We start from the raw sequence: 15,011 nt of genomic DNA, 5'->3' as shown, positions 1-15,011 counted from the left end.
GGTTCTTCCCAAGGTACCACCCAAACCTGACTGTGGGCATGAAACTCCAAGACCACGTTTGAGGCAGTTTTTCTACCCACTCAAGACAAGCCACATCTACATTTGTGAAAATCATTAAGGTGTAAGAGGATCCCCTGGAGAAGGAAATGGCAACCCACTCCAGTATTCTTGCCTGGAAAACTCCCATGGACAGAGATGCCCAGCAGGCTGCAGTCCATGGGGTCAGAAGAGCAGGACATGACCACGTGACTAAACCACCACCACCAAGAAGACCCAGGTTCTCTGAAGCGAACCTAGAGGCACAATGGGTCCCTGTTCTCATGGACCCTTTTTTTGGCAAAGGGCCAGGGCAATGCCATGTGGGCCTGGGAACGTCACGGGCGCTAAAATGGACCTGCACCCCAGTGTAAGCTCTGTCATTACCAGTTGGGTGAACTTGGGCAGTTTTTAACAACTTAAATCTTTTAAATGAGAAGAAACAAGCCACCCTTCCTCTTTCCTGTAACTGTATGAATACCTGGCAATCTCCACCTTGGGCTTTAATCCTGTCTTTAACTCTGCTTCTTCATGGATGAGGAGTTCCTGAAAACTGAGATTCTTCTCCTCCTTGACAGTGACTAGCACATCAACAGTTTAATACATTTTTTGAATATCTGAATGAATGAATCGTGAAGGTCTAGGTTGTGGCATTATAGTGAAAATTAAGTATAATAAAGTTAGTCTCCTTTCTACAGTCCATAGGCTTAGACTCCTAGGAAAAGGAAGGGATCCTTCCAGATGTAACCTAACAATGAGAATTCCCTCATTCATCCACTTGTTTTACAGTCATCTTTAGTTCTTTTGACTAATGTCTGTTGAAGGCACTGGGCTTGTTCCTTCCAGACACTGGGCCAAGTCCTGCAGGTCTATGAGAAGTCATGTTCCCTAGCTGACTGTCCAGAGAGAAGACTACCTTTTAAAAATTATAATCAGGATAATAACTGCCTGAGGAGGGCATGCAGCAAGCACAGCGCAGTGTGGATGTCTGCTCGGGAAAGTGAGGAGAGATTCCATAAAGGAGGTAGTACTGTGCTGAGCCCTGAAGATAGAGTAGGAGTTTCCCAAACTGAGGGAAGAGAAATACCTGAGTGCTGGGTCTGCCTGTAACCCACTGGGCAATTTGGACAAGTGACTTTATCTCTAAGGGATTCAGTCTCCTCACCTGTCAAGTAGAGTTAGCTCCTGGGGTTTCTGCCAGGATCCTGTAAGAGAGCATTTAAAAGTGTACCACATCAATGCAGGTGATGCCAGATGAATAAGAACTGTTTGGGTGGTGTTGCATGAGTAAGCAGAGAAAGCGATGGCATCCCACTCCAGTAGTCTTGCCTGGAAAATCCCATGGATGGAGGAGCCTGGTGGGCTGCCGTATATGGGGTCACACAGAGTCGGACACAACTGAAGTGACTTAGCAGCAGCAGCAGCATGAGTAAGAGCCTAGCAGTGAGAAACTCTGGTTGTTACAGGAACCACATTCAGGTTTTCTTGGGTATCTAAGAGGGACCCCAACAAACAGTGCTTCCCTTCCCCACCTGAGTTTGGAATAATTAGAGAAAAATTGAAGAGTAATTACTGAGGCCAAAATATCACCTTTCAAATGGTAATAGCTAAGTTGGAGAACAAGACCTGGAACAAGGTAAAAAGAGCTTGAAGGCACCCAGCCAGGGCAGATCTGGGCATGATGTCTTCTCAAACAGAAGCCTGCCCTGGGAAGACTCAGCATATGGAGCGGCAGAGGAAAACTCCCAAGACAGCCAAGGGAGGAGTGCAGCTGAGCTGGCCTGTCGTTCTATCCTATTTTTCCACTGAAGGACTTGCAGGGGGCAGAGTGAGCGAAGGGCAAAGTATGGCTGGAGTTTTCTTCGGAAACCACTTTCTTATGGAAATGTTGGGGTGGAGGGGGGGCAAGGGCAGACCTCTCTAACACAGTGTTACTAGGGCATGGGGGCTGGGGCACGGGCCATATTCTGAGGGTGGAACGGATATAGAGATGTTGCTGAGGTATGATAGGCAGGCAGGACCCAGGGGCATGAAAAGCCTGGTGTGGCCAGGCCAGGCAAATGGACTGCAGGTGGGCTGACCGCAAAGAAGAGACATGGTGGACCACGGCTGCTGAAGAGACCAACTAGAGGGGCTGGCATTGCAGACGTGTGGATACAGTGGCCCCAACCCTCATGCTTATAGGAAGAGAGGAGGCTGGAGCCCTGGTTCTGCCAGGCCATTGGGAAGTTGAGGATGCAGGCAAGGAAGTGGGATCTGGGTCAGACAAGCTTGACGTGAAAACAGAAGAGAGAGAGATTCTCAGATGAGCTCCAGAAGTCAAGAACCAGGAGTACAATCCATTCAGAGAGGAAAGCAAAATTTGAGTAAGGGAGTGGAAAATCTGAACGGTTAAAAGAGAGTAACATTCTCAGATTTTTTTGAAATGAAAGATTTTGGGATGATAAGAAGATGCAAGTGGCAGCCCTGAAAATGGGCAGCTTCAGAGGAATAGAGGTAAATGTCCTTAGACTTGATGGGGTCAAGGATGTAGAGGGGTCATCCACAAGGACACAGACTCCCTTAGAATGAGGTCAAAGTTCAAAAGGAGAGGCAACATTTTATACTTTCGACATATGGTACTGGGTCAATTGGGCTTCCCTTGTGGCTCAGATGGTAAAGAATCTATCTGCAATGTAGGCTACCTGAGTTCAATACCTGGGTCAGGAAGATCCGCTGGAGGAGGGCATGGCAACCCACTCCAATATTGTGCCTGGAGAATCCCATGAACAGAGGAGCCTGGCAGGCTATAGTCCATGCAGTTGCAAAGAGTCCAACACGACTTGAGTAACACATACACACACACATTGGGTCAATTTTAATAGCTATATGGGAAGATCCCCTGGAGAAGGGAATGGCACCCACTCCAATATTCTTGCTTAGAAAATTCCATGGACAGAGAAGCCTGGTGGTCTATAGTCCATGGAGTTGCAAAGAGCTGAACATGACTGAGCAGCTAACACACAAATGATGGAACCAAGAAAGGCAGACACAACAACCTTCAAAATATCAACAACCATCAGCAAAAAAATTAAATAACCTATCTGGTTTATACAAGAATGGAGTCATGTAAACATAGATATTTACAGTTGTGGAATATAGGCCTTGTAACATTTATAGAGGAAGCAACAATGAAGTCTTTTTTTTTTTTTTCTACTAAAGAAGAATGCACTGGCTGCAGGTCCATGGAGGAAATCTTCACAAAATATGTGCCACCTCCAATGGCTAATGTACTCCCTCTTACCTCCAAAGCACACAACCTGGAGCAGTGTCTGCCCCCAAACTGTAAATCCATCCAGTATCCTAGAAGCTCATCTGCAAACCAGACTACACATTGGCTGTGAGTTTGTGAGAGAAATGCAATCTCTTCCACATACACAGAACCAGATGGCATTTATCCCATCAGCTGATATTTGTGATTATTACTATTATTTTCTGTAATTGCCCTTCTGGGTTCTTTTTATTCATATCATGCTAAGTAATTGTAATTAACCAATGAAATATTTGGAGCTAAGCTAGTTCAAGGCTATGGTTTTTCCAGTGGTCATGTATGGATGTGAGAGTTGGACTGTGAAGGAAGCTGAGTGCCAAAGAATTGATGCTTTTGAACTGTGGTGTTTGAGAAGACTCTTGAGAGTCCCTTGGACTGCAAGGAGATCCAACCAGTCCATTCTGAAGGAGATCAGCCCTGGGATTTCTTTGGAAGGAATGATGCTAAAGCTGAAACTCCAGTACTTTGGCCACCTCATGCGAACAGTTGACTCACTGGAAAAGACTTTGATGCTGGGAGGGATTGGGGACAGGAGAAGGGGACGACAGAGGGAGGATGAGATGGCTGGATGGCATCACGGACTCGATGGGCGTGAATCTGAGTGAACTCCGGGAGTTGGTGATGGACAGGGAGGCCTGGCGTGCTGCGATTCATGGGGTCGCAAAGAGTCAGACACGACTGAGTGACTGAACTGAACTGAAGCTAGTTCAAAAAGAAACTGAGGCCAACATGATGGAATGTGTACAGCAATTCCATCTCATAATGCTATAGACTTTCAGCTAAAGTATATAGCATTTTATTAAAATCAGATGGAATTTGTTCACTGTTGTTGTGGCATTCAGTCATCTTAGACAACCCTACAAATATGCTATGAAAAAAAAGGAAGCCAACAGGGGCAAAGTAATTCTGACGAAACTTGAGGTACTGTCTTAGCAACAGTTCTTTGCCAGGAATATCTTACAATAGTTTTCTGCCAGGAAGAATCCTTGAGAATGCCAGCCTTCATTGTGGTGATCTAATGGAAAAGAGCTTTGAAAAACAGACCTCCTTTCCCCCATAGATTTCCCTGTCAAGATACATAAAATAATTCAGACTAATCAAAAAGCCCAAGTGAGCTGGCTGCCTAACTAGGACAGGCCCAACCTTGAGTTCAGAGAGCTTTCTAATGCGTTCCATCCGTCTCTCCAAAGAACAAAGTTTACAGGATATGTTGACTGCAAAGGATATATAGGCTTGCTTCTAACGAGAAAGATGATCACATAGTAGCTGAAATGGCATATCGTGGAAGTTTAACTCAACTCTGAAAATACTGTTGCTCTGAATAAATGACCCATGCCCAAGATGCTGAATTTTTTTCTCTTTCTTCTTCCCTCTCTTCCTTCCTCCTCCCTTCCTTCATTCTTTCCCTTTCTTTCTCTCTTCCTTCTTCCCTTCCATCCCTCCCTTCCTTCCTTCCTCCATTCCTTTTTATTCTTTCTGCCTTTCGCTGTTTAATCATCATGAGAGATGTAGCCGGAAGTCATGTGAAGACCTGAAGAGTCAGCCCTTGAGGTTCTTTATCATCTGGTCCTCCTTTCCCATGCAAGCCAAGCAGAGGATGGCTCCTCTTCACCCCAGCAGGATGAACACTCTATTGTCTTGTCTTTTCCCTTGTTTCCACTCACACCTTCCTCCCCAGCACTCACAGGCTGTGATCACTCTGTCTCCACCTGCTGTCTGCACTGGCTTTTTTTTTTTTTTTTCCTTTGTTTTCATTGCTTATCCCCAGTTTCAGAGAGAGGGAGGGGGCACTTCAGCTGTGGTATGTGGGCTTCTCACTGTGGTGGCTTCCCTTACTGCAGACATGGTCTTAGTTGCTCCAAGGCATGTGGGATCCTCCTGGATCAGGGATCAAACTCATTTCTCCTACATTGGCAGGTGGATTCCTTACCACTGAGCCACCAGGGAAGGCCCCTCCCTGGATTTGTCTGCCCCTCTCAACAATCTCCCCATATCCTTCAAGGTCTAATTCATGTTCCATTCTCCATGAAATCTTGCCTAATGAACCAGCCAACACCAATCTTATCCTTTCCTGATTATCCCTCCCACTTACTATCAAATCAGGGATAGAAATTGTTGCTGTGCTTGGACCTCTGTCTTGAAGATTCCTAGGTTACCTCTGAGCTGAAGGCCTTCTAGCAATAATGATGAGAATGATATAGGAACACTGTGTGTCTGCTGCTGCTGCTGAGTCGCTTCAGTCGTGTCTGACTCTGTGCGACTCCATAGACAGCAGCCCACCAGGCTCCCCCGTCCCTGGGATTCTCCAGGCAAGAACACTGGAGTGGGTTGCCATTTCCTTCTCCAGTGCATGAAAGTGAAAAGGGAAAGTGAAGTTGCTCAGTCATGTCCGACTCTTTGTGACCCCATGGACTGCAGCCTACCAGGCTCCTCCATCCATAGGATTTTCCAGGCAAGAGTACTAGAGTGGGGTGCCATCGCCTTCTCTGAGTGTGTGTCTAGTACTTACCAAACCTGGTCTAAACCATCTAACTTGGTAGTGGTTGCATTGGAACTTAATTTTACGTCGTCTCGATTATCCAATTGTATAAAGTTCTAGGCTTTTATGGCCCTTCTCATAGCATTTGCAGCTTTTAAGGGATAAACTGTTAAAGTTTTAGAGAGAGAGAACCATAAAAGATGTCATGGAGAGTTACAACTGATCCCTCTGGAGGGGCCCCTCAAGTTGGCTTTCCCTTCTTGGGGTTGGTTTGACAGAACCCAAAATATGATTTTGAGGATGCACTCAGGGATGATGGATTTCCTGGTGTGTTTTCTCACAAATACGTGTATAAATGTATCCATCTACATACTCAATATATAAACCAGATTAATAATTCTTTTGTAATTAGAGATAGTCCTTCCTAGAAACTATACTTCCTGGGCTACTTCTACAAGGCACTTCCTTCTAAATAGAGGATGGGTAAGAACTTTGATTAGTGCCCAAGAAGTTGCCAGGGAATATGAAATCAAACCCTTTCCACATTTTTCCCCCCAGTGGATGAAACTGCTCTGGCCCTGTCACTTATTGGCTGTGCTGGCCTTTAGCGTGTACTCAATATCTCTATGCCTTGGTTTTCCAATTGTCTACACAAATAGTACGTAACTCAGTGTCATTGTAAAAAGTGCTCACAACAGTGAGTAGCACCAGCTAAGCACTTAGTCAGTGGTAGCTTTTTATGATTATTATGTATATCTTTTCACCAGTATTTGAGACATACTTCCATAATAACACAACAGCCCTAATGGAATAATGAAGCCCACACTGATTTTTTTGAAACTTCAAAGATTATTCTAAATCCAAGAGCACCAAGTCAAATGGCCTATTTTTACTTTGTCTTTTGTACACTTCTCCACTCTTTTTGTTTTTTTGACCATGATCTCCACTCCTGGTTGAACTTCTTTTCTCAATTTTTATTCATCAAACCATAGGAGCAGAATGCTGTATGTCTCTGAAGCCCTTAACCTCAATGACTTGTTGTCACTTCCTAAAAATGCTTTTCCCCAGAAATCTTGCTCCCCCTTTTACTATATTTTCTGTGAAAGTGTTAGCTGCTCAGTTATGACCTATTCTGTGAGACCCTGTGGACTGTAGCCCGCCAGGCTCCTCTGTCCATAGGATTGCCATTTCCTTCTCCAGGGGATCTTCCCAACCCAGGGATTGAACCCGGGTTTCCTGCATTGCAGGCAGATACTTGACCCTCTGAGCCACCAGGGAAGCCTTGTGGCTTCCCCCTACCTAGGTGGGACCTGCTGCCTTCAAAGGTGATTGACACACATGGAAGGCAGCTGTAGGCAGGCCTGGATGATTCATGAGGCTGGCAGCTGGCCCTGCGCCTCCTCCTGTCTCGGGGGACACTCAAGCCAGGGCAGAAGCCTGTTTTGCAGGTGTATCTTAGTTGAATATCAAACTGGTGGACCGGTACTTATTCCTGAAACACCGGCAGGCATATAAAAAACTTTGCTGCCTTATTCTTTTTATGTAGTCGTTGTTAATAATAAAGGAGTAGCCACACCTACCATAGTTTCTATTGGATGAAAACGTGAATGGGGAATTTTTTTTTTTAAGCTTCCAGCTCTCTACAAAGTGCAGGCAGTTCCCAGGTGGGGACGGTGGTCTAGAGCAGCCAGGGACAGCGTGGGAGAGCAGCCAGGGAGAGCTTGGGAGAGGACCCGGCTCTATTGCAAGAGAAATATTCAGAGCCTGCGCTGCGGGCCCGTGACTAGAATTTTTCCTCCTTCCCTCCCTGGTTGTTTTACAAGGTATCAGATGACTGGAGGCACCCAGTCAATGTGGAGAACTAGAGACTGGAGTCAACACCTTCCTCCCTTCCCCCTCCTGTTTATTCTTCCTCTACCCATCCCCCTCAGTCAAAACACCAACCCGCCAGCCCAATTTAAAAACCTTTGAAGAAGAACAGTGTTAGAATGTGTGAAATCAAAGGATTAACAGTATCAAGAGAAGAGGGAGTACAGTAGAAACTAACACAGCTTTGTAGAGCAACTATACTCCAATGAAAGTTAACTTAAAACAGAGAGAGAGGGAAGACGGAGACAGAATAAGAGGAAAAATCAGAATTTCAACATTTTTTTCTCCTTCCAGGGAAAAAATAGAGTATATCTCTCTGGGCAAGTAGGCCATCCACCTGGGAGGGAGAACCCACGTTTTCCCCAGGTAGTACATTCCAGAGAGTGAATAAATTGTCGAGAGATGCTGGACTGGGGCCATAGAAATACATGACATTAAAATGCAATGATAGAAGCTGTTGACAATCCTTCAAAAGATGCCAGAGGGTTTAAGAGGCAGCCGCAATACCTCACAGGTGCTGCTGCCACACCGGCTGAGTTGCAGGGATCCTGTCTTTTGCTGCTGGAAAAGCTGAGGCAACACAATGACTTGCCCAGGGTCACACACCGAGCTTGGGACAGAAATAACCCTGACTCCTCCTTCCTGGCTCTAACCAGCTGACAACGCCACTTTATTTCTGTTCTATCATTCCAATCTGAATCATGTAAATTGCTCCTAATTGCAGGTCTGCAGTGAACTGTAACCTCCATGTGACTTCTAGCTGCCAGACCAGCAAGCTAGGAAGTGACTGAAGTTTCACAAACTCCTGAACATGGGATGAACTGCTGGGGCAGGGAGTGGGGGAGTGTTTGAAAACTTGACTCTGAAACTTCTGAGAAGCATCATATTTGGATTTTTTTAAAAAATGAATTTGAAATGTCACCTCTCATTTATTAAATTTGAACAAAGAAGCACTTGGGATCCAAATGGATGACATTCAGAAAAGCATTCGGGAATAGATCTCCAATATTTTCCAAGCATTCAATCTTCACACAGTTCCTTTTCATGCTCATTAAGTGACTTTTTGTATTTAAACATCCTAGGTTATCACATGTGAAATCTAAAAGATAAACGAACAGACTCAGAACAAACTAGTGATGAGCAGTGGGAGAGGAAAGGGGGAGGGGCAAGACGGGGGGGGGGGGGAAGTGAACGTCACTCAGTTGTGTCCAAGCAGTCGTGTCCGACTCTTTGCAACCCCATGCACTGTAGTCTGCCAGGCTCCTCTGTCCATGGAATTCTCTAGGCCAGAATACTGGAGTGCGTAGCCATTCCCTTCTCCAGGGGATCTTCCCAACCTAGGGATGGAACCCAGGTCTCCTGCATTGCAAGTGGATTCGTTACCATCTGAGCCAGCAAGGAAGCCCTAAGTGTAGGGGACTAAGAGGTAAAAACCAGTAGATATAAAATAAATAAAAAAAAAAGATATATTGTACAGCACAGGGAAATATGGCTGTGATTTTTTAAGAACTTTAAATGGAATAAAATATAGAGACTAAAATAGCATTGCAAATCAACTATACTTCAATTTTTTGAAAGCTGTCAAAATGATAAAAGTAAATAAACTTTGTCTATGGGGTCGCACAGGGTCAGACACGACTGAAGCAACTTAGCATAGGATAGCATTGGAAGGGGGTGGGAGGAGGGGCCCAGGAAGCAACCAGGCATAGAAATTCAGATCTGTTCTAGGGGCTGGACACGTGCCATGCAGGAAAGAAAGTAAATTCCAGTCGGCAAATTGCTCTAACTGATTCATCTGTCCACCCAAAGACGCCACCTACCTGCTCTCGGGTATTCAGGTGAACGACAGGTGGGCGGGACCTACTGACTGTTTCAATAACTAAGGTCCCAGCAATGTTTTATCTGTCGAGGCTCCTGTGATGTCACACATTTCCTGGTCTCCACCAACCAATGCCCTCCTCATTCCTCTAGGCACCTGTAGGCCGGAGGTGGAGGCCGGTTACTGCCGGGGCAGCCCAAGGAGTTGCTGGACTCAGCCACAGGCGTGAGAACTGCTGGGGTGCTGCTGCTTTGAGAGCCCCAGGCAGCACTTGGAAAGGTGAGCTGAAACCCTGCTTGTTCCTCTCTGGACGTTTAGACCGTGGACCCCTGAAGGATCTGAAGGAAGAATGTGAGTGAAAAATAGAAGCTGAATGGTTTAGCTCTGGGTGTTTGTCCCAGAGGGAGAAGTTCTTTTTGAAAGGAAAGAGATGCCTTTGACATTTCGGATGCAGAGGAAAATTCTCCCAGGTCAGATATTTAATCCTTTCGGTTTCTTTTAATCATTAATCCAGCCTCTGATTGTCTGGGAAGTCGAACTGATTATTATTATTTTTAAACTCTGAGGTGGCGTGGATACTTTTTTTTGAAACTTCAAGATGCAGACCTGTGTTGGGAGGGGGCTGAAATCAGAGTTGACTTATTTTCCCTTACTTTCTGTGTTCACCAGAGGCAATTTCCATCTAAACCTGTGAGATGACCTTAATTATTTCCCCCCACCCTCTGAAAATCTGTTCCTCCAGCAGGTAAATTCTATTGCCCTTACTCAGAAGCACTCCAGGCTTCTTCCTTCTTTCTTCTCTAGCGAAATCTACTATTTTCTTTGTCCTTTATTCTTTTTAAAACTACTTCACAAACTTGGATTAGAATTGTTTACATTCAGACCCTGAGTTGGCTGCCTGCTGACCTTTGGCTAAAGTAAAGATCATTTCCTCAGTGTTTACAAGAATATAGATTAAGGTCTAATATGTAATTTTTGGGAACTCTTCCATTTTTTTTTTCTCTCTTTCCTTTGCAAATATACCAAGGAGACTGTTCTGCCAGGACCTTTCTTTCTTGAGTAATTTTACCTCTAGGATCCATTTTGTTTTCTTAATCCTGACCACATAGACTGTTACCACTTCTGTTCTGGATGGCCCAGTACCCACACACACTCTCCACCCAATACTGTTGTTCGAGGAAGAGAAACCATTTCCAAACCTGGCTCCCTACTGGGATGAGCTGGAAAACTGGGGGAGAAAAGTCAACCTGTGAGGGAGGCATTTCATCCTGGATTCCTTCATGGGCTATTTTTCTGAGATTTCAGTTAGCAAGGTAATAATCTGTTAGGAATATTCCTATTCCTATAAATATTCATATTCATCCACCCAGAAATTCAAAGTGCATGTCAGTTCTCCTAAAGTATAAACGGACGCAAATTGAGAACACTTTAATCTCAGATGTTTGCTTCTCCCCTGAGATTCTGCCTCACATTTGTTGCCAGTTTCTCTTACTCCTCAGAGGCTTGTATTGCTCTTCAACTGACCTTTGAGTCTGTCCTTTTCCCCTGAACCTTGTGTTTGGGTGGTGGTGGCTGCTTGTCCTTCACCAATAGCCTCACTTGATTCAGAGTTTTGTCAGCACAAGAGAGAAAAAGATCTCTTAGATCCTAAATCTTCTGGATAGAATTATGTCCTTAAAGTCACAAACCTCTCCATGATATTTCCTTCCCCCTGTGGGCCGTGGTTTGTTAGGTCTCTGCATAGTAGGTAATGTATGATTAAACCAATCAGTTTATCACTATATGTCAGGGCTCCTGACTATTAAAGGAACAAAGCTATGGCTACTATGCCCCCAGATATAAGAAAGAAAAAAAAATTACAGAGACTGGAATTCAGAGTCAGGTGATTTAGAATGCACTGGTATCTTGGATAATGTGTGCATGAGTTTTGTTCACAGGGATGAAAAGACCCACCGTGGTTCCCTTCCTGTAGTAACTCCATCCATTGGTTAAGTGCAAAATGGCTTGATTGAAAACTGTACAGTCTCTTCCATTTGCATCTTCCTTATATTACTTCTCTAAGTCTCTGTTTCTTCATCAGTAAAACAAGAACTAATAATCCCAACAACATAAAATGGTCCTGAGAAGTACCTGGGGTAACATATATGGACCATCTAATGGCCAGTGCCTGCTGCCAAGTAGGTACCAAGCAAAGGCTGGATCCAGCCTCCTTGAGGGTGTTTATCTGGATTGCTGGAGGAAATAGTCTGACCTCTCTGAGATAAAAGGTCTAATGTGATTGCAATTGTTAGGAACCCTGATAGTTCTTGTTATGGTTATTAGTTGTAAGTAATTAACACCATGTTCACAGTGCAGAGAAAGGAAACAGGCAGGAGGGAGGAAAATGCTTAAACTGTGTCATTAAACAGGCCAGGCAGATTGGTTCCTGCCGTTCTCCCAGGCGAGCTTTAGGAGCTGCTAGCCATGCTATTACTCCTGCCTTTTCCCTCCTCAAGACTCTCATCCCACAACAGCCCCGCAAAATGTGGTCCTCCGCAGGCTTTCAGGGAAAGTGTTCTGTTGGGATTTGTGCAATCTGATTTGGCAGACAGCCCTCTCTGCCTTCAATTGTGTTATCTCCAGGGCAGACTGGTGCTTGGTCTCCTCCAGTCTTGCAGGTAAACACACTTGGCTGCAGCCTGGTGAGCTGCAGGGCTAAGTCCCTGGGAGGAGGAGCCTGCCCTGGACTGAGAAAGGGGAACTGGGAGGTCTTGCGGACCTGATCATCCCCTTAATGGACTGTTGTGTGCCCTTTGATGACCTTGAGCCATTGCATGAGAGCAGGCGTGTTCCCAGTGCCCTGGCAACTTCTCCAGGTCTCACCTTATCCTGAAAAGATAAGGTCATCATCAAAAAGATGATTTTCATCATCAAGAGCAAGGTAACAGCCTAGTGGATTGAGATCAGGGGTTCATAACCTTGAACTGATTACTAGCTTGCTCAGTGGAACCTGGAGATGCACCTCAGCCTCCCCATCCATCAGTTTCCATATTTACTTTTTCCCCCAAAAGAGATGTCAATGTGTTGTGGTTCACATCCCCAGGCCCCATAACAGAAGCTGGATGGGCTGTGCACCTATGTGAGTAGGTCAGGTTCACCGCAGGGGTGTGGCCATATGCCTCATTAGGAAATATTAGTCTTATTTATTGAATTCTAGGTGGAATGGTGCTACTGCATTAGAACAGTGGCCTGTTCTTTGCCATCTCCCTGAATTCAAAAACCCAGCTCCACCTCCTACTAGCCTTGTAACCTGGGGTGGGTTATTTAACCTCACTTTACCTCAGCTATAAGAAAATTGTGAAGCTGAAATGAATTGAAATGTTTAAAGTGCTTAGAATAGTCTTTGGCACAATGTCAACCATTATTTTCTTAAAAGGAAGGCATAGTGGCTAGAATCAATCAGATCTGGGCCAGTTCCATCAGGTAATTATTAAACTAAATAAGTAATTGAATATCTCTTTGTCTCAGTTTCATCATCTAGAAAACAGAATACTTACCGAACCCAGTGCTATTGTGAGGAATAACTGAAATGGTTTCATATAAAGTGCCTGGTATATAGAAAGCACTCAATAAGTGTTAAATTGTGTAGTATTAGAGGAAATAATTATTATATTGGATAGAGCTAGACTTCCTAGGTCATGCTACAGTTTGGGTATAATAATGATGGAAAAAGTAGTAAACTGAGAACCAAAGAGTCTCCGAGCAAAACCGATTTCCCAAAAGGCCCCCAAAGGCTTAGAAGGAGAACCTGGTAACAAAGATTATTAATATCTTGTTTATCTTGGAGTTCCGGGCTGGGGTGCTGTCAGTTGAAATGACTGGTCCTTTGCAGAACTGTGGGTAGTAGGATTCTGCGATGTAGATAAACAGTGGGGTTTCCTGGAGTGGTGATTCCTGGCTTCCAGCGTCTCCTTTTTAAATTTGAATTCCACACTCAAAGTAGAGAAGATAAGGTCTGCTAGGATTCTAACTACTTAAAAGGCCATTCTATAGGATGCTCCCAAGAGCGGGTGTATGAGAGAAACCCTAAAATGTGTCCTCCCCCTTGGCTCAGCATTTGTAGACTCTCTCGTGTACGTAACTTGTCCTAAGTTTGTGTGCTGGCACCGCATAGACTCACTTTTATGTGGGTGGCAAATTTATTGTTCTCTGACAGGGCCTCTAAATAACATGGGCTTTTCAAAACCATTTGGAAGGAAGACTACATCACTCTTTCTGGGTTAATAAGGGTTTAACCATCTATTATCTCCAAAGAATAAAGGCTTACATGAAAGCCATACAAATTGCAAAGCACAAAAACTTCACTGAGCTGAAATAAGAAACTGAAAATGTTGATTCTCCTCTATAAACTTCTTCCATCCATCTTTTCCTCTTCTTTGGTTCTAAGATGAGGACAACACAGTGACCTGTTGCTTACCCACAGATATATTTCAGATCAACATGAGGCAGAACTTTCTAAGAGTTGTCTAAAAATCCAGTAGGCTGCCTTGCAGTGCACTGAGCTCCCTGTCTGAAGGTGATTGTTTTTTGCTATATTTAGTACCTAGTACAATGGCAACCCACTCCGGTATTCTTGCCTGTAAAATCCCGTGGATGGAGGAACCTGGTAGACTACAGTCCATGGAGTCCCAAAGAGCTGGACACGACTGAGCGACTTCACATGTTTACTGAATGAACAGATGACAAAGAAGACCTGCATCTCTTTAGCAACACATACCAGTCATCTGTACAATAAAGACTAGATCACGGATCCCATAGGGTCATTCTAAAGAGTAACTGAGAAAATACATGAAAAGTATCCAACATAGTATCTTACACTTAGTGAACTGCTCATTAACTGGTAATAATTCTGTCTTATTTTACATTTTAAAATATAATCTAAAAAGGAGGGGAGAGAAGGGATTCCTGGGATTCAAGTAGAGGATAGACAAGATGACCCCCAAATTTGAGGTCTGTGGTTTTCTATTCCTGTTCTTTTCCCCCTGCCCTTCTGTGTCTGCCTTTCCAGAAGAATACCTCATCCCCTCCCCGACCCTCTCTCTGGTTTAGGGAGCCATACTGTTTGACATGGTGGATTGACAATACACTTCTGTCAGTGGCTAAGTTCTGCCCCAATTAACCAGAGATCTTTTTTATATATATCATTAATATGTGACTTAGAATGTGTGGACTGCAGTTCCACCATATTTCCCAGTGACTCTTGGTCGCTTCTTGTGCTTGAAGCATTTGTCACAGGGATGGAAAAGACTGCACCAATAGCAGAGTGGAAACTCTACAAGAATTTTCTTTACTAGCCTCTTGGCATGGAGCATGGCAATAACACACATATGATGGTGAGGTCTAAATATGTCATTGCTATCTGTTGAGATGATTTACATAACTTGCTTATGACTGCTCTCACAGTCACGTGGCCGTTTTTGAATAGTACGCTACATGTTTAGGCTCCAGCATACTCACGT

General features: G+C 44.4%; 1 protein-coding gene across 4 annotated transcripts in view; it reads left to right on the top strand.

Moving 5' to 3' along the window:
* Positions 1-15,011, top strand: part of LNX1 (ligand of numb-protein X 1) — a 195,652-nt gene that overhangs the window by 48,208 nt on the left and 132,433 nt on the right. For 3 of the 4 annotated variants that reach the window (XM_040238196.1, XM_040238195.1, XM_040238197.1), the window contains one exon: positions 9,666-9,792. The gene's annotated coding sequence lies outside the window, so the exon portion shown is untranslated. Of the gene's footprint in view, positions 1-9,665; positions 9,984-15,011 lie in introns of all 4 variants that reach the window. The other variant, XM_040238198.1, reaches the window with a different exon arrangement.

The sequence above is a fragment of the Oryx dammah genome, unplaced genomic scaffold (genome assembly GCF_014754425.2).
Source record: "Oryx dammah isolate SB20612 unplaced genomic scaffold, SCBI_Odam_1.1 HiC_scaffold_3, whole genome shotgun sequence".
Taxonomy (NCBI): domain Eukaryota; kingdom Metazoa; phylum Chordata; class Mammalia; order Artiodactyla; family Bovidae; genus Oryx; species Oryx dammah.
This window is presented reverse-complemented; position numbering and strand designations above follow the sequence as displayed.